This window comes from Mytilus californianus, unplaced genomic scaffold (assembly GCF_021869535.1).
Source record: "Mytilus californianus isolate M0D057914Y unplaced genomic scaffold, xbMytCali1.0.p SCAF_10, whole genome shotgun sequence".
Taxonomy (NCBI): domain Eukaryota; kingdom Metazoa; phylum Mollusca; class Bivalvia; order Mytilida; family Mytilidae; genus Mytilus; species Mytilus californianus.
Window position 1 is genome coordinate 24,465,713 of NW_026262582.1, and position 22,480 is coordinate 24,488,192.

The window sequence follows — 22,480 nt, forward strand, 5'->3', positions numbered from 1 at the left end:
TTGCTTCAGTCATTTCAGAGTAGTTGATCAAAATGTGAAAAGTTAACGGACGGATGGCTTATAGTTTGGGTCAGATGAACTTAAATTAACATTAATATTTTTTCCAATGGGGTCCAATGTTTATAAACTATATCCTGCGCTGGTGGCCATATCAGTTAGAGGTAGGACATGTCAGTCATATTTTATAAAAGAGGACAAGCTTAGGACTATTTAAACAAAGTTTGGTTCAGAAATGATGGCCATTTACATGTTTTGTAGGGTCCAATATTAATCTATGTTCTGCGCTGGTGGCAATGTTTTCCGTCGGAATGGAACAAAATGAGCAATCTTTAAAAAGGACATTCAATACGTCATTCATGTAAAGTTTAGTTTTATTTGATAAAAAAAATCTAACCATCATGGATGAAGGTCGGACATGTCAGACACATTTCAAAAGGGGAGCACTCAAGAATTATTTTTACACTGTTTGGTTCAAGTTTGAAAAAATAGTGTCAAAAAGATGACCATCAACATGTTTCCCATGTGATTTAATGTTAAACTTTGTCCTACTCTGGTCATTTTGGATAGAATAGGACATGTCAGACACATTTAATAAAGGGGACAAACCAAGGATTTTTGAACGAGTTTGTTTCCAGCTTGCTAAATAGTTTTACAAAAGATGACCATTAAAAATTTTTTCCCATGGGTCCAATGTTGAACTATGTACTGAAATGGCCGACATCTTGGATGAAGGTCGGACATGTCAGACACATTATATAAAGGGTACCACCAAATGTCTATTTTAACTAAGTTTTGTGTCAGTTGGCGAAATAGTTTCAAAAAATTGAGTCAGTGAGTCAGGTGAGCTAATGAAATAGTGAAATGTCAATAGTCAGAGAGTTCATGATTTAGTAATGAAACTCAAATGGGCAATCGTAATTAAGGACTTAATTCGACTCAAAGACCAAATTTACACTTGCAATATTCCTGAAAAGTGGGTGTATCGACTTTATATTACATCTCAAATTCTTTTTCCAAAATCAACTGATTGGAATACAAATGATACATAGTACACAACTGATATACTGAAAAATGGAAAACTTTATAAAGACAAACAATGTTTACGTGTCAAAAAAGTCACACACAGTAATTAAAACACTAACCAAGTCCAATGCTTCCCGAACAGTGTGTGGAACAGGGGTATAATCTGGTGGCAAGCCTGTCAAGAGGTTAACAACTTCAATGAAATTTGAAGAACATCCCCTGAATGGGAACCTTTCTGGGAACATAATTTTCAGTTTACTTATTGCTTGATCTGTACATGGCAATGGGAAAGACTGGTCGACTTTACCAAATAATTCAGGTTAGTAATATAATACATCTGGTTTGCCAATAGGAGTTAATAATTGGTTTCGGCGTTGAGCACGAACAGTTAGTGAATTCCATGATGTCATAAAATCTTGTAGCTGAGACTGAATAATTGGAAGAAAACAATATCGTATGCATTCAATATGGATAGGATTGTGATTATTCAGGACTCTAGTGTCACGCATTATCGAATGATTACATTTTCTGTTCCTGCATCTGATCTGATTATAGCCGGAATGCGACGATTTTTCTTGATGAAGTTGATGTAAAAGTTTGCAATGTATCTGGGGTCATTGTTTGATGGCCCAGCTTTTAGCCACAGGAATCTATTTCTCTCATTCATATTCGAACGACTTCTTGGGGCACGTGTATACCTCGCAAAATATTAAGCTGTCGCCACATTGCTCGATATCCCTGATCTACTAAACCTTGAAAGCGAAGTTCCAAAATACAATTGATCACTGTTTGCAACGGTATTTTACGTCTTCCCAGGTTCAGGCGTCTTTTCATCCGCTTAATTGTTGATATACTAAAATACATATTATGAACTAACATAAAAAATCCACATATTTCTTTCGTAGTGTACCGAAGATCATGATAATAGCGAACAAGTTCTTGGGTGTTTGTAATGTCGCCGGACATCACAAGGAATGTTACCTGTAAAAAAAATACATAGTTAGTCATATACATTATATTTAGACATCTGCAATCTGACAACAGCACCTTGAATCCCTATATGCTAATACAAACCTTGTAATATGTAAATAAATATTGGCTGTACCTGTAGAAAACTTAACACAAACGGGATTTCGCATTCTAATTTTTACGGTAATATTGTTTATAGAGCACGAAAATTTATAAACGACACTTTACACTTATTGACCATTTGAATAAGTTAACTCTTAAAGGTAATCATATAAATATCGTAATAAAAACTTTGAACATTTTCTTTATCGGTACTAATATCGATTTTGTTATCAATAAATTAAAGCACTACTAGACATATTTATTTGTTAATGAACTCTTTTGGGACGTATAAATACACAGACAGGACTAAAAATTTGTTTTATATACTTGTAACATAGCTATAGATATATATATATTTATAGTACTATGAATCCATACGGTCCTACAACCACTCTTTACTTTTATTTTGGCATTATACAATGCCATGTCTTCTCAGGCTGTTATGACGTCTATACACTAACTACTTTGGATGTGTATTAATTGACTTTTAATCTAGAACATTTGATTTCTCTATCATTTGTTTTGGGTTTTGAACTAGCTTTCAGTTACTGCGAGTACTCTCAGATCTTTACTTTGTTTTAATTGTCCGATGATACTATTAATTTCTTATTATTTTCTTCGTGATGTCCTTTGTGATTAGTTGTGTTATCTTACCTGTTTATTCATTGGTTGATTACTTTATGTTACATGATAAAGGTCTGATGAGTTAAACCCATTTCAAAAGAGTTTTAAATGTTTGTTATTCTGTTGTGCTGTAACACCACTGTCCCAGGTTAGAGGGAGGGTTTGGATCCAACAAATACGTGTAACCTCGCTGCACATATACTATATGTACCTGTCCCAAGGCAGGAGCCTGTAATTTTAGTGGTTGTCGCTTGTTACTGAGTGTACTATTTGTTTATTGTTTTAATATATAAATCTGGCTGTTAGTTTGTCCCGTCTGAATTGCTTCACATTAGTAATTTTTGGGGCCGTTTATAGCTTACATTGCGTTGTGAGTCAAGGCTCCACATTGAAAGCCGCACTGTGACCTATAATTGGTTGTGTTCACTGTTTTGGGTCTTGAATGGAGAGTTGTCTCATTGGCAATCATACCACATCTGTTGTGTTTATATACGTTCTACACTACAGAAAACTGACCAAGTACAGATATTAAAGTGCACAAATTAGAATCAAAATTTAACCCTGTTACATATATGGAATAGTATGAATAGAATGGAATGTTATGCGACTGTTATCCAAATGAGAGGTTTAGCTAGCTTCAAAACCAGGTTTAATCCGCCATTTTCTTCACACACAAAAATGCCTGTATCCAGGCAGGATAATGACGTTGCTTTTCATTCGCATGATATGTTTGAGCTTTTTATTATTTTGCCATTTAAATAAGGACTTTCCATTTAGATTTTTTCTTGGAGTTCGGTATTATTGTTTTTTTATTTTTTACAACCCATGGTATTCCCTAAGGAGCTTCTGCAGGATTTGGATATTAGTTGTTCGTACAATTAAACATTGCAATACCATTGACTGCATATTTTACCGGTAACACATTTTCAGTTTCATAGTCAAATATGGCAATATGCATTTCAACTTTCACGCGATCCTAATTCGATATTTAGTACTGAGAAATGGATAAACATAACTTGAAAGACATTGTCCGAAGCATTGTACTCTTTCCACTAGCCTAGCAAAGATCTGTAGAAGCACCGTAACTTTAGACTGTATGGCTCGTCTTTGGAATTTATAATCAAATTTACATCATATATGTTAATATGCTGTTATTTTTAAGACAACCTGACTGAGAATAAGTATATATATTTTAAACAACACGATATGATGACTTGTTACTTTTCCACTTGTTGAGAAGTTGTGTCGTCAAAATGACATTTAAAAGTAAACAAGATGAAAACAAATCATATACTCCACATAGCTAAAGTCATGTCTCTCAACATAGGAGAAAATAGTGCCTACCGTTGCAACAGCAACAATGGAAATTCCATAGATCATACCGATCTCGTCGGAGACATCTTTCTTCTAAAAGACAAGAAACTGTGTCGAACCCAATTTCCCGTGGGATGAATTTATCTAAAATTCTAAAGTGAACAGTCATAAGTTGATAACCGACATTTCTCACACGACCAATAGTGGACATGATTCCTGCACATTCAATTTATGTTAGGATTTATTTATCTTATATTTATATGCGATTCTCATATATCATTCTTTCACCGGCTGGCTATACAAAATTAGGCACAAAGGTATATCCTTACCACCGAACAATCAGACATTTTTTAAATTTTTTGTTCCGTTAATTCACAAACATTTGTGTTATTGAGCAAACCTTTCTGTATTTTTTTTCTCAAGATTTCGTTAATATTTTGCGTTTTTTTCTCTCCAAATTTTCACAATTTCACAAAGATTTAACATCATTGCGCTAACTTTTTCATTGTTTATTAAACAATGCGTTATTCCACAAACAATGTGTCATTTCGCAAACATTTGCATTCATTTGCCAACTTTTAGGTGTTGTTATTTTTCTAGTTTTCGACGTTCATTGTGTACTAGTAATTTGTTAAACCTTATTATTCAACAATCATCAGCGATTTTAAATGAGCCTTGCCAACATAAAGTAACCCATGTTTTTATTTACTTAAATACATGCCATACCCTTTAAAATGCCATAACAAAGAAATCTTGTTACTTATTCCTTACATAATATAAATAAGAAGATGTGGTTTGAATTCCAATGCGACAACTCTCCATCCAAGTCACAATGTATAAAAAGTTAACAATTATAGGTCAAAGTACGGCCTTCAACACGGAGCCTTGGCTCACACCGAACAGCAAGCTATAAAGGGCCTAAAATGACTAGTGTAAAACAATTCAAACAGGAAAGCCAACTGTCTAATCTATACAAAAAAGAGAAACGAGAAACACCTATGAACTACACCAACAAACGACAATCACTGAACAACAGGCTCCTGATTTAGGACAGTTGCATAAAAATGCAGCAGGTTTAAAGAATGTATTTCTTATATTTGTAAGACAGATGGGTTTTTAGAGAAAAGTGCTATCGGATTGAAAGGTGTGGGGGGGGGGGGGGGGGGGGGGGGGTGATAAAGTCGAACAATTGGGCTTTATACTACTGTAAGAGATCAGCCAAATTTTAAAAACATCTGTATCCTTGTGGAACATATGTAGTTTTCAAAATGTCTTCTTATGTTTGTTCGTTAGGAAGGTCGTTCAACTGTTCATTCGTATGAAACTCTTGTATATGGATTCCGCAACAACTCATAAACTGCAACATATTTTAGCCAAACCTTTATCCTATCTATTTGGAGTACTAGGTAGTTTTGCGTCATGTATAAGGGTATTTGAGTTCCATGTAAATTTAAGATCAAAAGGCAGCATGATTTGAGATACTCGTTAGCTTGAGAAACACTGTAAAGGAAAATTAACAAAAGGAAAGGAAAAATCACACCACTATCATAAAATTCTATTATCAATTAAGTTCTCGATGTTTGTAATTAATTTTAGAATATATGTAAGAACGAATTCATGATAAATTATGAATATTATATGCATTTAGGATAAAATTTTCTCTAAATTGAAGTTATCACATCAGTTCTACATGCAGCCACAAGAACAATTGTTAACTAGCTATTGCACTTGTTTTTACATTATTTCATTCACATTTTATACCCCCTGTAAACTTATCCGAACTCGGGTTATAAAGTCGGAATGGAACAACAACAAAACTGTTGGTACAATTAATTGTCCTGTATTATTCAATTCATTAAAACTCATGACAGCGAAGGCAAATGTGTCTTTCAAACCATCTCAAGTAACTGTATTCATGAGAATTTGGTTGTGGGGTTCTCTAAATTTGTAGGGCTTCTGTGGTCGAGTGGTCTAAGTAATTCATTGGCAGATATCACTAGCCTGTCAACGCTGAGGTTGTGAGTTCGAGAGGAGGTGCGTTCGACTTAAATCTTGATTGAATAGACAGGTTTTTCCGATTATCTGCCTTAGTTTGTGATGCAACTCCTAGGCGTCGTCGTAAAAGCGATCGCCATTACAACCGTGAAAAAGTTATAAACGAGATAGTCATCTATTGCCCAGACCGCATATAATTAAATGTAAACACAAGAATGTGGATTCATATTTGACCTCGGCAAAATTATAAGTGATATAAATAATAAAGTAATTAGATAAGGCTTTTAAGTGTATTACAGGCCAGGTGTGGTGTCCTTAAAATAGTTATTTGTTTTTACAGTAATTAAGATAATAACACAATGTTGACTGCTGTACCCCAATTTTTGACATTTTTACCTATCATCTAAGAGATCAGCCAAATTTTAAAAACATCTGTATCCTTGTGGAACATATGTAGTTTTCAAAATGTCTTCTTATGTTTGTTCGTTAGGAAGGTCGTTCAACTGTTCATTCGTATGAAACTCTTGTATATGGATTCCGCAACAACTCATAAACTGCAACATATTTTAGCCAAACCTTTATCCTATCTATTTGGAGTACTAAGTAGTTTTGCGTCATGTATAAGGGTATTTGAGTTCCATGTAAATTTAAGATCAAAAGGCAGCATGATTTGAGATACTCGTTAGCTTGAGAAACACTGTAAAGGAAAATTAACAAAAGGAAAGGAAAAATCGCACCACTATCATAAAATTCTATTATCAATTAAGTTCTCGATGTTTGTAATTAATTTTAGAATATATGTAAGAACGAATTCATGATAAATTATGAATATTATATGCATTTAGGATAAAATTTTCTCTAAATTGAAGTTATCACATCAGTTCTACATGCAGCCACAAGAACAATTGTTAACTAGCTATTGCACTTGTTTTTACATTATTTCATTCACATTTTATACCCCCTGTAAACTTATCCGAACTCGGGTTATAAAGTCTGAATGGAACAACAACAAAACTGTTGGTACAATTAATTGTCCTGTATTATTCAATTCATTAAAACTCATGACAGCGAAGGCAAATGTGTCTTTCAAACCATCTCAAGTAACTGTATTCATGAGAATTTGGTTTTGGGGTTCTCTAAATTTGTAGGGCTTCTGTGGTAGAGTGGTCTAAGTAATTCATTGGCAGATATCACTAGCCTGTCAACGCTGAGGTTGTGAGTTCGAGTGGAGGTGCGTTCGACTTAAATCTTGATTGAATAGACAGGTTTTTCCGATTATCTGCCTTAGTTTGTGATGCAACTCCTAGGCGTCGTCGTAAAAGCGATCGCCATTACAACCGTGAAAAAGTTATAAACAAGATATTCATCTATTGCCCAGACCGCATATAATTAAATGTAAACACAAGAATGTGAAGTCATATTTGACCTCGGCAAAATTATAAGTGATATAAATAATAAAGTAATTAGATAAGGCTTTTAAGTGTATTACAGGCCAGATGTGGTGTCCTTAAAATAGTTATTTGTTTTAACAGTAATTAAGATAATAACACAATGTTGACTGCTGTACCCCAATTTTTGACATTTTTACCTATCATGTCATTAAACCACCAAAGACTCCAACATGTAAATTCAAAGCGATGATTAGTTATATTTTAGAAGCGTCATTTAGTGTTTTGCCAACTCCACTCCCAACCACCCCAAAACAGAGGTCTCGTAGATTTTCATCTTAAATCTGTATTAGACTCTTATATAAGTCCCTAATGTATATAAATCAGTGAAATACAGTATTACAGTATAACATTAGGGATGTATATCGGACCGTCGAACCACTGAACTGCCGAGTTTTAATTTCGGGTTGTCGGATTATAGCTACGCTTACGTAGTTTCTAAAAAACTATTTGATTACCAGGACCTTTGAAAAATCCTTTCTAATGTATACAATTTTATAATTCATGCACAGAATAATCTACCGAGGAAAGTTCACAGAAGTAAATGTATACATTGTATAAAGAAAATAAAGTGAATATATACTATAAGCACACAGGCCTACATACATGGACCATTAAGACAAGGCTTATAGAAAAGGGCCCTTATTAGTTAGTTTTGCTGGGATTTGTCTATGAATGCAGCTGATTGTAGAACCTTTAAGTTTTTCAGAAAGAAGTGCACCCAGGAATTAAATGTTTTACAAGCCTTACTTTTTGAAATATGAAAACGTCGTCCCAAATAACCAAATATCAAACTAAGTGTTAACCTCATAAGTACGATCGAGCAACAGCTGATCTGCAATATCGCAGTTGAAAATTAAATTGTGTAGTAATTCCACTAAAGTGAAGAAAACTTAGTTACATAAGTATACAATAAGGCATCCCTGTCATTCATAATATTTCTTTACCGGCTGACGTGGATGTCCCCTTTTATTTAATTTTGAACTCCTTTCTCCTCTGATATAGTTTGCCTGAGTTAATGTTGTCGGAATGTCTGTCAAGATAGTCGTCTCTTCAAACTGGGTTGATTTGCTTGCAATTATAACTACATGTAGCCTCGGGGTAGGTTTTATTGTTATTAGCTTCATTTGTGGTTAATCCAAACATTTTACCGCTTCCACTAAATTTTGTCTAGTTTGCCCCCCCCCCCCCCCCTTCCCCCCCCCCTTTTTTTCAAAATCCTGGATCCGCATCTGGTGTGTGGATCTTCTATACAAAAAGAGGCAGATGCACTGTAGTCATCGGATTAATTTTCATAGATTAATTTAAGTTTTTAACAGTTGTTTACAACGTGTCAACATTCGTCTGCCAATGTTATTTTACTTTCATAACAAGTTTATTTAAAAAAAAAAAAAAAAAAAAAACGGATTGTGTTTAGTAGCGCATCACCCATAAAAAATTACCGGACCATGCAATAACCTGTTCATGCAAAGCTTTTTTCTGTTTATACGTCTTTGATCCACCCAAGTTTGTTGGCTCGTTTGAAGGCATCAAATGAGACGTATATGGAATCAAACTAGGGTAGTCATTGTGCAATTGTTAACTCGTTGTGTAATTCACATATTGCTTTTTTTCCACATCTGAAGTCTTTTTACGATTATTTGAACAACAAATAACTGCACAAAAAATGCCTCCACGTTTTCTAGAACTTTCGGCAGTATCCATAGTAAAATAAATCAGAAATGTAAGAAATACAAATGTAAACAAAAAACCGATAATGTTTTGATCAATACACGTGCGTTATGTTTCACGGTTGTAATGGCGGATCGGTCACGTGAGAGGTTAATGGATGCGCCCATGTTTTCTAGGTCAATTAATGATAAACCCGTCTATAGGATTGCCAGTTTACCTGCCTAGGGTCTGTGTTTTTATCCGGGCATTCCGGTTTCCTCCACCAATAAAAACCTAAATGGCATTTAACGCCACCAATCAACCACTTAACAGTAACTGTCATTTTTTGTTATTCTTTAATTCATTTTGATCACTTTTTTCTTTTCATTTTGTCCAATGGTCTCTATTCTTTGTATGTAAGCATCGCCGCAACGATATAGCATTTTTGGGCTGTTGCTGCGTAAAGCAAACACCAAACACTTGAAATTGAGAATGGAAATGGGGAATATGTCAAAGAGACAACAACCCGACCAAAGAGCAGAGAACAGCCGAAGGCCACCAATGGGTCTTCAACGCAGCGAGAAAATCCTCAACTGGCCCTAAATAAAATTGTGTACTAGTTCAGTGAAAATGGACGTCACACTAAACTCCAAAACATATAAATGAACTAAAACTAAAAAACAAACAAGACTAACAAAGGCCAGAGGCTCCTGACTTGGGACAGGCGCAAACATGAGGCGGGGTTAAACATGTTTTGTGAGATCTCAACCCTCCCCTATACCTCTAGCCAATGTAGAATAAAGAAACACATAGCAATACGCACAGTAAAACTCAGTTTAAAAGACGTCCGAGTCCGATGTCAGAATAGGTAACAAAAGAAACTAAGCAAAATGACAATGATACATAAATGAACAAAGGACTACTAGCAGTTACTGACATGCCAGCTCCAGACCTCAGTTAAACTGATTGAAAGATTATGTCTTCATCATATGAAATCAGGTACAATCCCTCCCGTTAGGGGTTAAGTATCATACCATCATAAAATATATGAGAAGAACATAACCCGTACCATGCCAACAACTGGTTTTAGAATAAATGTGTTTATTTTCGATGCAAAGGCCCTATGAGTGAATCAATATCAATACCAAAATATGCAATCCTTAATGACTTGACAATAGTATCGTAACTATATCCTTTCCTGAATAAGTCTGTTTAAAGGTCTGGTTAGCTTTTGAGGTGAATGCCGACATTTTTGTGCTTTGTAAAGAATATTACCATAAAATATTGGATGTGAAATACCTGAACGTATAAGATGTCTGCATGTTGATTTATATTTACGAATGATGCCCTTGTATCGATGATAAAATTTAGTAAATGTTTTGACTAGTTTGTGATATCGAAAACCCTGGTGTAATAATTTTTCAGTAATACAGAGATTTCTTTCGTTGAATCAAATACGTTGTTAAATACACGAGCGATTCGAACAAGTTGAGATATAAAAACACCATAAGATGGCGACTAGGGAACGTCACCATCTAAAAATGGATAATTAACAATAGGAAATAAATTTTGGTATTAAGCTTCCCGTTAAAGATAAAGATATCAAGATCCAGGAAAGGGCAGTGTTCATTGTAAGTATTAGCTTTATTTAAAGCCAGTTCGGCAGGATAAATCTCTTTAGTGTACATACTGAAATCGTCATTATTGAGAGCCAATATATCATCTAAATATCTATAAGTGTTATTAAATTTTTTAATCAGATGTTGTTTCGATGGGTCTTTGCTGATTTTAGTCATATGTTGTAACTCATAACAATATAGAAACAGGTCCGCAATAAGTGGTGCACAGTTAGTCCCCATGGGAATTCCGATAACCTGACGATATACGGAATCTCCATAGCGAACAAAAATGTTATCTAGTAAAAATTCAAGGGCAGTTATAGTATCAAAGCTGGTCCATTTGACATAGTTGTTGTTACTTAAAAATGACCTAAAAGAGTTTGAACAAATAATTTTGCATTCAGACTTTTTAAATGCCCATTTAATCAGGTGTGTGAATTTTTTCTAAATAAGATTATTAGGCAACGTGGTGCATATTTTAGCACCCCATTATTTCATATATTAAAATAAGTAGATGTGGTATATGATTGCCAATGAGACAACTAGCCACCCATATTCAAATGAAGTGAATGTAAGCAGTTATAGGCAACCGTACGGCCTTCAACAATGAGAAAACTTCATACCGTAAAATCGACTATAAAAGGCCCGACATTAAAAATATGAAACAATTCAATTGAGAAAACTAACGGCCTAATTTATAACAAAACAATTACGAAAAACAATTATGACAGATATGAACCAACGACAACCACTGAACTACAGGCTCCTGACTTGGGGCAGGCACATATAGAATGTGGCGGGGTTAAACATGAATGTGAGCGCTCAACCCTCCCCTAACCTGGGATAGTGGTGTAACAGCACAACATAAGAACAATCTTAAAAAATCTGTTGAAAAAGGTTTAGTCATTGTAGGGCCCTTTATAGCTTGCTGTTCGGTGTAAGCCAAGGCTCCGTGTTGAAGGCCGTACTTTGACCTATAATTGTTTACTTTTTACACATTGTGACTTGGATGGAGAGTTGTCTCATTGACACTCATACCACATCTTCTTATTAATTTTATATTAACTCATCAGATCGATACAATGCAGAAACACATCAAACAAAAACACAGACCGGACGTGGCAGGGTATTTATCCATCCCTCATCCCTTACAACAAAAAAGACACTAAGTACAGATCTGAGAGTACTCGCAGTTACTGACAGCTAGTTCAAAACCAATTAAAACTAATAAAACAATCGTGTATCTAAGACTAAAATATCAATTAGTACACATCCGACATCCAAAGACGTCATTAACAATCAGAGAAAAACATGACCTTGTACAATGCCAAAATATAGGTATCCACAGATTGTTGTTCCGTGAAAGTCATATGAGTATAACAATAATATTTAGTATGGTTTTGATTTACTGATAACAAAATCAATATTTCTACCAATAAAACAATAGTCAAAGATTTAATTACAGTGTTGAATTGGTAACATTTTAGAATAAGTTTATTTAAAGGATTGATAAGTTTACCTGGATCGTATCTAAATTTCCGGTCATACTAGAGTGACACACGAGTATCTTTTAAAAAATGAAGATGAACCACAATGTGTACCTTGCAACTGCAAGTATACTATTAAACATGTTTTAATTAATTGTATTGACTTTGCTGATATTCGGAAGAAGCATTTCAATGTCAATAATATGTATGATTTATTTAATAATGTTCCATTTACAAATATATTTCATTCTTAAAAGAAATTGGAATATATTATAAAATATAAAAAATGTTCCGGGCTTGATTAACAACATCACTGTAAAATGTAGTATGTGCTATTCCGTTTGAAATCAGTTTTCTACAGGTACAGCCAAACTTGCAAACCAAATCTTTGTATCTATGGTAGAATTTAGTAAAGGTTTTAAGTAATTTGTGGTAACGAAATCCATGACTTAATAATTTACTAGAAATACATATATTACGCTCATTGAAATCCAAAACGTCACTACAGACACGGGCATAGCGTACTCGTTGGAATAAATAAACACCGTAAGACGGTTCCAAAGGTACATCACCGTCCAAAAAAGGAAAATTAACATTTTTTTGTAGAGTTTCTGGTGTAAAACTGAAATGTCTAAATCAAAGAAAAGACGCATACTGCTGTTAATATTTGATTAATTTAAGGTATGTTCCTTTGGGTATAAATATTGGTAGTATAGTTAGAAAATTCTTGATTATTTAACTAAAAATATCATCAAGATAACGGTAAGTGTTGTTGATTTTATCAATTAAATGGAATTTAGACGGGTCTTTACTGAGTTTGGCCATAAACTGTGATATAACAGTACAAGAACAAGTCTGCTATTAAAGGGGCACAAGTGTTGCCCATGGGAATACCTACGATCTGTCGATAAACTTTAATGCAGAAACGTACATAAATGTTATCAAGGAAAAAAAATATTGTTTTAATCATCTCATCACACCTCCAGTAAGTATATCTAGCATATTTACCTTTCTCATTTGAGAAAAGGCTTTATATAAGTAACAGCAAATAACTTTGCAACCAGATTTATCAAACGAACATTTAATTTTTAGCAAAACTTTTCAATGATAAGAATGTTTGAAAGTGTAGTATAAAGAGTTGAAAAGTCAACACTGTCAACGGAAACAAAGGATTTTACAAAGTAATTTATCTAAAAGATCCAAAGAAGATTTTACACTCCAAAAATGGTTAATTCCACACTTTTCATATATTTAATTACAAAAATTAATGACAAGTTCTTTGATAGTAGTTAAGGAACTCATTAAAAGCACTGAAAGATTAGTAGTAGAACACTTAATAGAGGCGGAGATGAAACAATATTTTACGGGTTTGTTTGTGCAGTTTATTTAAATAAGTCAAATGTTCATAGAAGGCCTTAAGCTGAGCCATGGTAATGACATGATTATTTACTATATGACTCGCTGTTGAGCGTACGGCCTTGAATGCAATTGAATGTATATTTTCATTCTCAAGGACTTCCGTATAGTATTTACGTCATACCACCACCACATTGTTGGCTGCTTTGTCGGCCTGTACAAAAACAAAATGCTTTGCAAGTACTTGAATTTTGTTTTTAATCCTAGACATTGGCGTATTACTTGTTTCTTTATTTACTTCTACATTATTTTCGAAATGTGATATGCGAATATCAACAATATTCAGACATTTATTTAAAAAGGATTCCCAATCAAGTGACTTTTTGTCAGATTTCTCTGACGATACTCTTCCCAATTATTTTCGACGGTGGACAATATTTTGGTCCTTTTTTCAAAAAGTTTACCTCTCGGTCTTGAACGATGTTGAGGTCCCCTGTAAGTACGTGAATAAATGGATCATAGCTAAACTTCGATGTTTAATGGTCTCATGTCGAAGGAGCATTATTTTCTATAATGACGTCCTGGTTGTTTCAGGACGGTTTGAAGTGGTTGGAATTTAATAAATTCAATATTGATTATGCGTTTTTCCAAATGTAGGTAAATTAAACTTTTGAATTTCTTCGGTCTGCGGAAGCGGTATAAATATTCTTTTGTTCGTTTAAAAAATTCACGTCCAGTTTGCCCTACATTGAATACTACATTTCAGTTTTGTTCATGTTACAAGATATATGAAGTTTGGGGTTTTCCAAGTAATGTCACATGAAAAGGCGAGAGAAAAAGTTCTTCCGTTCACTGAAGATAATCTGGAGCAGGTTTGTCATATTCTGACATTGCACGGGAACATTTGTGGATATCCACGTGCGATTCGATTGAACAATCTAGCTGCAGAGGCATTGCCTCCTTTAACACAATTGTGCTAAATTTTGAAGGTGAATTTCGATTAGCGGCAGTGGAATTTATATTATGAAAGCGATTTATTAAGCACGTGGATATTCGAAGTGTCACGGAGTGTTTTTTTGTTATTTTACCTTTTCTTAAAATCATGATATGATATAGTTTAAAAGTAGAAAAGTAAAAGAGGTCGAAAGTCAAAGCTTTGAATTTGGATCATAATTACGGGATGAGTCGAAGAATTCTAAAAAAAAATTGTAGTTGACTGGCCCGAGACCACAGTTATTTCGTTGTGCATTTTTTTTTTACAATAAATTCAAATGAAAAAAAATCTCTCCTCCTCTATTTTTATATGTTCGTTATATTTTAGCACCCTAGTTTTTTTTTTTTCTTTATATTTCAGAACCCCATTATTCTCTATTCTTTAAATTATATTATCCCATTATTCTCTATTTTTATCATATTATTTCCTATTCATTTTTTTTCCACTCTATAGTTTTTGTCCATTATTCTCTGTTATATCAACACCTCACCCAGGCCTTCATTCATGTGTATGGCAGGCATCATTATTTGTCTAGATATATAAAAATATTTAGAACGAAATTTATATTTTAGTCTTTTAGCTTGTAGTTAACATAATATTCTCTATTTTTATCCTATTATTGTTTATTCCTTTTTTTGGTGTCCATTCTGTAGTCGTTGACCATTACTCTATATTATATAAACACTCCATCCAGAACTGCATTCATGCATATGGCAGGGCAGGCATCATTATTTGTCTAGTTATATAAAAAATATTCAGAACAAAATTTACATTTTAGTCTTTAAGCTTATAGTTTACATAATATACTACAAAGCCAATGAAAAATACTTACATTTTCAAAATATTACTTCAAATAAATCCTGACAAAACAATCTAAATTAGGTTAAAACGAGAAGAAAAGAGTTGTATATTAGATGTTTTTGTGAAAAATACATTTGTGGATGTATGTGTAATTTAAAAATGATTGTGGAAGCGCACAGCTCGTCAATGTTTCTTTTAAGCAGTCCCATATTTTATTTTTTCTCTGAAAACGTAAAATTCTGTACAAAGGGAGGCAAATCAAATTTACCAAAAAGGTGCTATATCGCCAGCTGATGGTGCTATATCAGCAGGTGCTCTATCAGCAGATGAGTGATCTAGACTTCATTGTTGAAGGCCAAACAGTGACCTATAGTTGCTAACTTCTACATCATTTAGTCTCTGGTGGAGAGTTGCCTCATTGGCAATCGTACCATTTGTTTTTATTTTTATATTTATCATAGAATTATGACGTGAGAAGCAGGACAATTGGCACTGATGAAGGTGTTAGACCACCGAATCATAGTACGTCACTTCGGTTTCATATGAAAAAGGGTCGAAAAAAATATTGCCTTGAATTTGACAGTTGTAGGAAATTAACCTTGCGTTTTATTGCAGAAAAAAAATTCTGAGTCTGACTCATAAACTTATATCTTAGATGTTTCAAAGCACTATTCTTTTTTTATTTGGTATTTCCATAAAAAAAATTTGGAAACTTGAGCTGACATGGTTACCAAAGCTTGTTAACAGGAAAAAAGGGATGAAAATTTGATTGTTTTACTTCCGATAGTGGTTATTATCTTATATGCAATGAAATGTTATGTGAAATTTTCACTGTAGTACTGGACAGGATAAAACTTTACTCATGCCAAGTATTTCTTTATTTGAAACAAAGATAAATTCGGCACATTTTTTTAAAATAAATAATGTACTGTTGAGAGATTTATATCACAGTCTAAACTTTGCTAATCCTATTTGAAAGATTTTATTTTTACATTTTAGTGGTCCTTGATTCCGAAGGTTAAATTTAATCTATTTTGTATGTAAATTAGAAAATCCATGAAAATAATCCCTTGTGTGAAATTTTTATAGTCCATGGCATGTCTATCTTCTCCATTTATACTTTGATAAAATTATTTCACTTCACTCATAATACACATTTTATATAAATAAAAGAAGTTGCTTCAAATATAATGACAAATCTTCAGCAATGCAATAAAAAATGGAAATCTAAAAGTTAAGTATGTTGCCATGGTAATTATTGTCCTTCGTGGGGTGCATTGCATGGGACATAGAAATATATATATACCAGGTCTCTATCAGTGCATCTGTCATTCCGGTCTTGTTGGCGCTCTCACATGCACAACTCTTGCCAGATTTTTATAAAAATTACATCATAGATTTATAACAGCTTTAAATAAGAAGATGTGGTATGAGTGTCAATGAGACAACTCATCATGTATAAAAAGTTAACAATTGTAGGTCAAAGAACAGCCTTCAACACGGAGCCTTGGCTAACGCCGAACAGTAAGCTATAAAAGGCCCCAAAATGACTAGTGAAAAACAATTCAAACAGGAAAACCAACGGTCTAATCTATATAAAAAACGAGAAACACTTATGAACCGCACTAACAAAAGACAACCACTGAACATCAGGGTCCTGACCTGGGACAGGTACATAAAATGCAGCAAGTTTTAAACGTTTTAACAGGCGCCATCCTTCACCCTAACCTGAGACAGTAGTGTTACATTACAACATAAAAAGACAAACTATAAAATATCAATTGAAATGGCTTAACTCGATCAAAAAGACATTTAAACAAAAACAAGTAAACATACACTGAACGAATAAGTTTGATCTATTACACAATATAAATATAATATTAATAAAAAAAAGATGTAGGAACAGTGTCAAAAAGACAACTCTAACATGGGACCATGCCAAGAAATCCTCGCTAAAAATTCCGGTCTACCTCCTACGGCACTCATTAGTAGCTAACGATTTGATTTCATTCAACAAATTAATTTATGACCTTCATGTATGTGTCGCTTAGAACACAACCATATACCAAATGGTCAATATTAATCATCCATGTAATTTGCTCTATGGGGTGTTTGCAGAATTTCAACGGAGGCAATTTCTTGGCATGGGAGAAGAAAGACCATTCACAATTTGTCTTACATTTGTTTTCCTCTTTTTTGATTAAATAAAAAAAAATAATAAACCTTTCAAATGTAGAGTTCATAAGATAAAAATATTTCCTGTGGAACACCGCCCCTCCCTCTTTTTTGTGCTCTCTATTTTCAACCCTCGAATTAAGCTTTCCAATCTAATTAAAATTGAAACCTTGCTTTCTAACCAATCTATTAATGTACCGGACTGCCAATTTTCTTTATTTAATACGAAAATCTGCAGTGCCGTTATACACATGCATGTTGTTTGCTTGGAGTCCCCGCCCGAAAAGAAAGAAATAGCCCAACTCCAAGACACTATATTCCTGCATCACGTGATTTTTACCACGTAGAGCTTACATTTGAATAAATACCGAATATGGAAAGTGAAACTACAATTCAAAACATGAAGTCCGAAGGCACAAATAAGAATTTTTTTTTTTTTTTTTGCAAAGGGTGCCGGGGTAATTCTCTCTGTGTTCAAAATATACATGAAATATTTGCCACTGCCCTTTTCTGTTCTATGAATTCTAACCCTGAGTTTTCTATCTGTTATTGAAAATGGCGTTAAATAAAACAACGTACACAGGTAGATTTAAATATAGTAATTTTGTTGTTAGGAGTACGGTAGTAAATTTTTTTTTACAAAATTAATAGATTTGTTGTTCACATTATATGTCTTGTACAAGTTCGAAAATCAGTGCCGATCAACTATTTTAAAATAGTTATACCCCTTGGTGATATTAATTATATGGATAAATTACATTGTTAGCGCTCTCACGTGTAAAATTCGTGCAGATTTTTATAAAAATTATATCAAAGGTTTATATCAGCAATGTGTCGAACAAGTTCGAAAATCAGTGCAGATAAAATATTTTAAAAAGAGTTGTGCCCCTTAAAAATATTAATACTATGGAAAATTGCATTGTAACCGTTCTCATATGTACAATTTTTATGTACAATTTTTCCCAGATTTATATCAGATTTACATCAATAACAATATACTTTATTTTGAAACACTGAGACACATATTTACATGTGTAACAAGAGGCATAATACATATTCGTATTTATGGTTGCTACAAAACAATGTTAACATATAATCATATAGTTTAGAGTATAATTACAATAGTTTAAATAATTTCTTAAGGATGTTCGCTCCTCTGTTTCAAAATTACAAGCTTTATAAAAGACTGTTATAAATTGATAATATATAAATGAAGGACCTAAAAAGCAGCAAAAAATTAAATATTTAACATTGGTACCTTTTTTCTTTCAAAAACTATGAAATAATAACAAGGCTTTTATAAGATTTTCAAATATGGCTTTTTAAACTATATGTAATAGAATTATGAAAAGAAAAGTAGTGGTTAGCGGGCAAAATTTTTAATGGCACTACATGGATAAAACCAGAGGATTCCGAATATCTGACAAAAACATCAAAAACAAGAGGAGCGAACATCCTTTATAAACAGGGATAAACTCTTAAAAACTTTGATATTGCAAAATGAAAGCAGTCCTTTCATTTTCTCAACACATGGATAAATGCGGTAATATTCTGAAATATGTATTTTTCTGATATTTTTATCAACATCAGACTGGTACTCAAATAAGTAGTGAAACTCATTTCCAATGGACAAGAAGCAGAGATGACACTGTCTTTCACCTCTAGGAATTCCATTCCATCTTCCTGTTTCAATTGGTATTTTTAGGTTACAGCATCGCAGCTTAGTAATATTTTTACGATCTGCAGATGAGAGTCTTAATAAATATTTTTCTAAGCCAAAGTCGATTTTGAAAAGACCGTAATATCCCCCCTTGATGAGTTTTGGATTTGAGAGTGTCACTGTTGGATGAATTCATCTGTTAATCTTTGCTTTATACTCGTTTTAATCTGAATTGGATCTACCTTTGATTGAATATTCCATATAAAGCTAAATCCAGTATTGTCAAATATGGATTTAACATGTTCAATTCATTTAAACTTATGCAATCCGGATTCGTTCAATTTGAACATTGTATGGTACAAAATGGAAGAAAGTTAATATATATCAGCGATGTCTCGAACAATTTCTTAAATCAGTGCTGATCAAATATTTTAAAAAGAGTTGTGCCTTTGGAAATATTAACTATATCGGAAATTGCATTGCATTTGCTCTCAAGCCTTTATTTCTCTATAAAGATATTTTAAAAAGTTTTAAAGAACAAAAAAAAAGTGTTTTTTTAGTTATTGCCGTTGATCCTTAAATAGATAAAATATGTACAACGTGGGGGACACTGCAACTAAGATTCTTTTTTTGTTGTTGTATAGTTTTGACCTAATGCACTGCATGTTGTATGGAACCATATTAGCATGATCAGTCAATACAGATATAGTGGGTAATTAAGCAAAGAACAATCAATCAATCATATATTGTGGTTTTGCATTAAGACAAGACACATAATGATATTTTCAATTCAAAGCCATATTTTATTTCAGCGTATGATGAACAAGCTTCGGTAGAAACTCCTCACGCAGTGGCTGATCATGAAAAATCAGAATGAAATTTGAACCATACCTTATATGGATTCTATCTATGAACAACCGCGTCTAGATATATTTATCTATGTACTGTTCAAACAGAAAGAACAACATGCATTTAGACTTTTCTTTAAAAGTTTTTCAAGTTATAGGTGAATGAAAGGAAATTTTCATGTCAACAATTTTTTTCAGGACTGATCTGTCCATAACAAGTGCAATATTCAATTCTGCTTGTCTTGTGCCTTTATGAATATATATATCTTGGTGAATTTGTGATAAATACCATTGTCTTGTTTTTATAATTTTGAAGATAAAGAATGACCAGGAAAGGAAAATATCCAAACAGTTTGATTTTGAAACAAAAATATTAGGTTAATGAGTTAATTAAATCACCATTTTGTTGAAGTTATAATTTCACAGTTAAACCCATTTTAATTGAACTAGATCAAGTGCTATAAACATGGATGTTTTGTTCGGAAACAGTTCAATTACTATGGATTCAATATTTGTGGCTACCTATTTCCGTGGATTCAGGAAAGATTGTATTTTGGTGAATATTTGATTTTGTTGTTTTGGCAAAATTTGCATTTAAGCCTATAGAAAGTTTATCCTTCATTGAACATTTAAATTCGTGGTTCAGCTCTACCCACGAAATCCAAAAAAAAAATGGTATCTCTCGAATAATGATGAATCCGCAGTATCTTTATTGTTTTGTTGTCTTGAATGTGTTTTTTTTTTTTGAGTGGTTTAATTTTGCTAATTTTACAATTAAAATGAAAACCCCAAAAATCTTCTTTCCTTAATTACAGAATAAGTGACAAGAAATGGATAAAAAAAGACCACATCTTCTTTTTTTTATACTTGCAAAAAAAATTTGCCATATAATTTGCACAAATTAGATACTGTGGATTACTATTCGTGGGATACTAATTTTTGTGGATTTCTTGGGTACAGATGAACCAATTTTAATGTTCGATGAAGTACAAATCTTCTATCGGATTGTATGCACTTTTTGAAAAACCAAGAAATCACAATTTTTTCCTTAATCCATGAAAATTTGGTACCCACGAAAATAAATGAATCCACAGTATTAGAAAATAAACATCTTTATAGTATTCTTCATATTAATCATCTTACAACAAAAAAATACCATAAATACATAAATTATTAGTAATGTGTTCATATGGAAATGTTACATGTATATTGTTATATATTATATTGTCTTTTTATTAATCACTTAACAAAGATGGCATAATCTTTACAAATCAATTATATTTTTTAATGTAGAAAAAATAAAAAAATCATGAAATAATAAACTTGATGTTCATTTGACAATTTTTTCAAAATTAATTATTTTTCATCTTTTGTAAAAGCTGAAAAATTTGATACTATAGAAGAAAATTTATTGTGAAATATTTACCTTTTTTTAGGCTTCAGAAATTCCAGTTAAAGTTTGTGACAGGAGGAAAAAATGTATGTAATTTGCTCTTAATGTAATAAGTCTTAATATAGCTCACTTCTCATTGATTCTGACTAAATAACAGTTTATTTATAGAATACCATATAAAATAAAAGTATTATCTAAATGTCACCAGCCACAACATTCTCAGATTGAAAAGGGTATTTAGGCAAACATATGTTTATTGTATATTTACTAAGAATTAAATGATGGAAAACATCGTGTCAATTTGTCCTCAAGTGTCACTTATACTGCCAGATTTGTTGAAATACAAAAACAAAGTGCACTTTTTTTAATTTATCAATGGACTTTAGATGTCAACTTCATAATTTGCTTAAGCATTTATTGATAAAACAAGAGCACTTTGTAATTTATCAATAGACGTTAAATGTCAACTTCATTATTTGCTTAAACATTTATTGATGATTGATATGTAAACTATGTTTTATGAGAGTATAAGCAATCAGGATTCTACTTTGTCAAAATTATCTCCCCATTACGCCACATTATTTTTATAATCGTAAAAATAGAAGCCATTGTAGTAATGACGCGCTATCAATTTAGCTCTTGAAAACCGATCAACTTATCCACATACCATCATTACGATCCTTATATGCCAGTTGTATTTTAAAAGACAAATGTATCTACTAGCTACTGAGCATGAGTTTATGTACTTTTATGCTTTTCTTTAGTCATCTTAAAACTATTGTCTGATCGGTTGTCAGGGGTAATTTTCGAAAGTTCAAAAATAAAAAAAAAATCTAATTAGATATTTCGTGGAAGGGCAGACTAAAAATTTTCAGAGGTTGAAGACTAATTACCATAGATAACACACACAAAAAATGAAGCTTTTTTGAAGGTATGCATTTTTAAGATTCACTTGTAAAGTCTGTCGTCAGGTACATTTAGTAAAAATTTGTTATTCGAACACACCTACTCTGTTGTCATGA

General features: G+C 32.8%; 2 long non-coding RNA genes across 7 annotated transcripts in view; one reads left to right on the plus strand and one right to left on the minus strand.

Annotated features, from left to right (window-relative positions):
• Positions 1-21,551, minus strand: part of LOC127717808 (uncharacterized) — a 142,125-nt gene extending 120,574 nt beyond the window's left edge. The window contains exon 1 of the long non-coding RNA XR_007989424.1: positions 21,492-21,551. This is a non-coding gene — a long non-coding RNA (uncharacterized LOC127717808). The remainder of the gene's footprint in view (positions 1-21,491) is intronic.
• LOC127717806 (uncharacterized) overlaps positions 1-22,480 on the plus strand; it is a 120,954-nt gene that overhangs the window by 86,328 nt on the left and 12,146 nt on the right. The gene's annotated exons all lie outside the window — the stretch shown is intronic.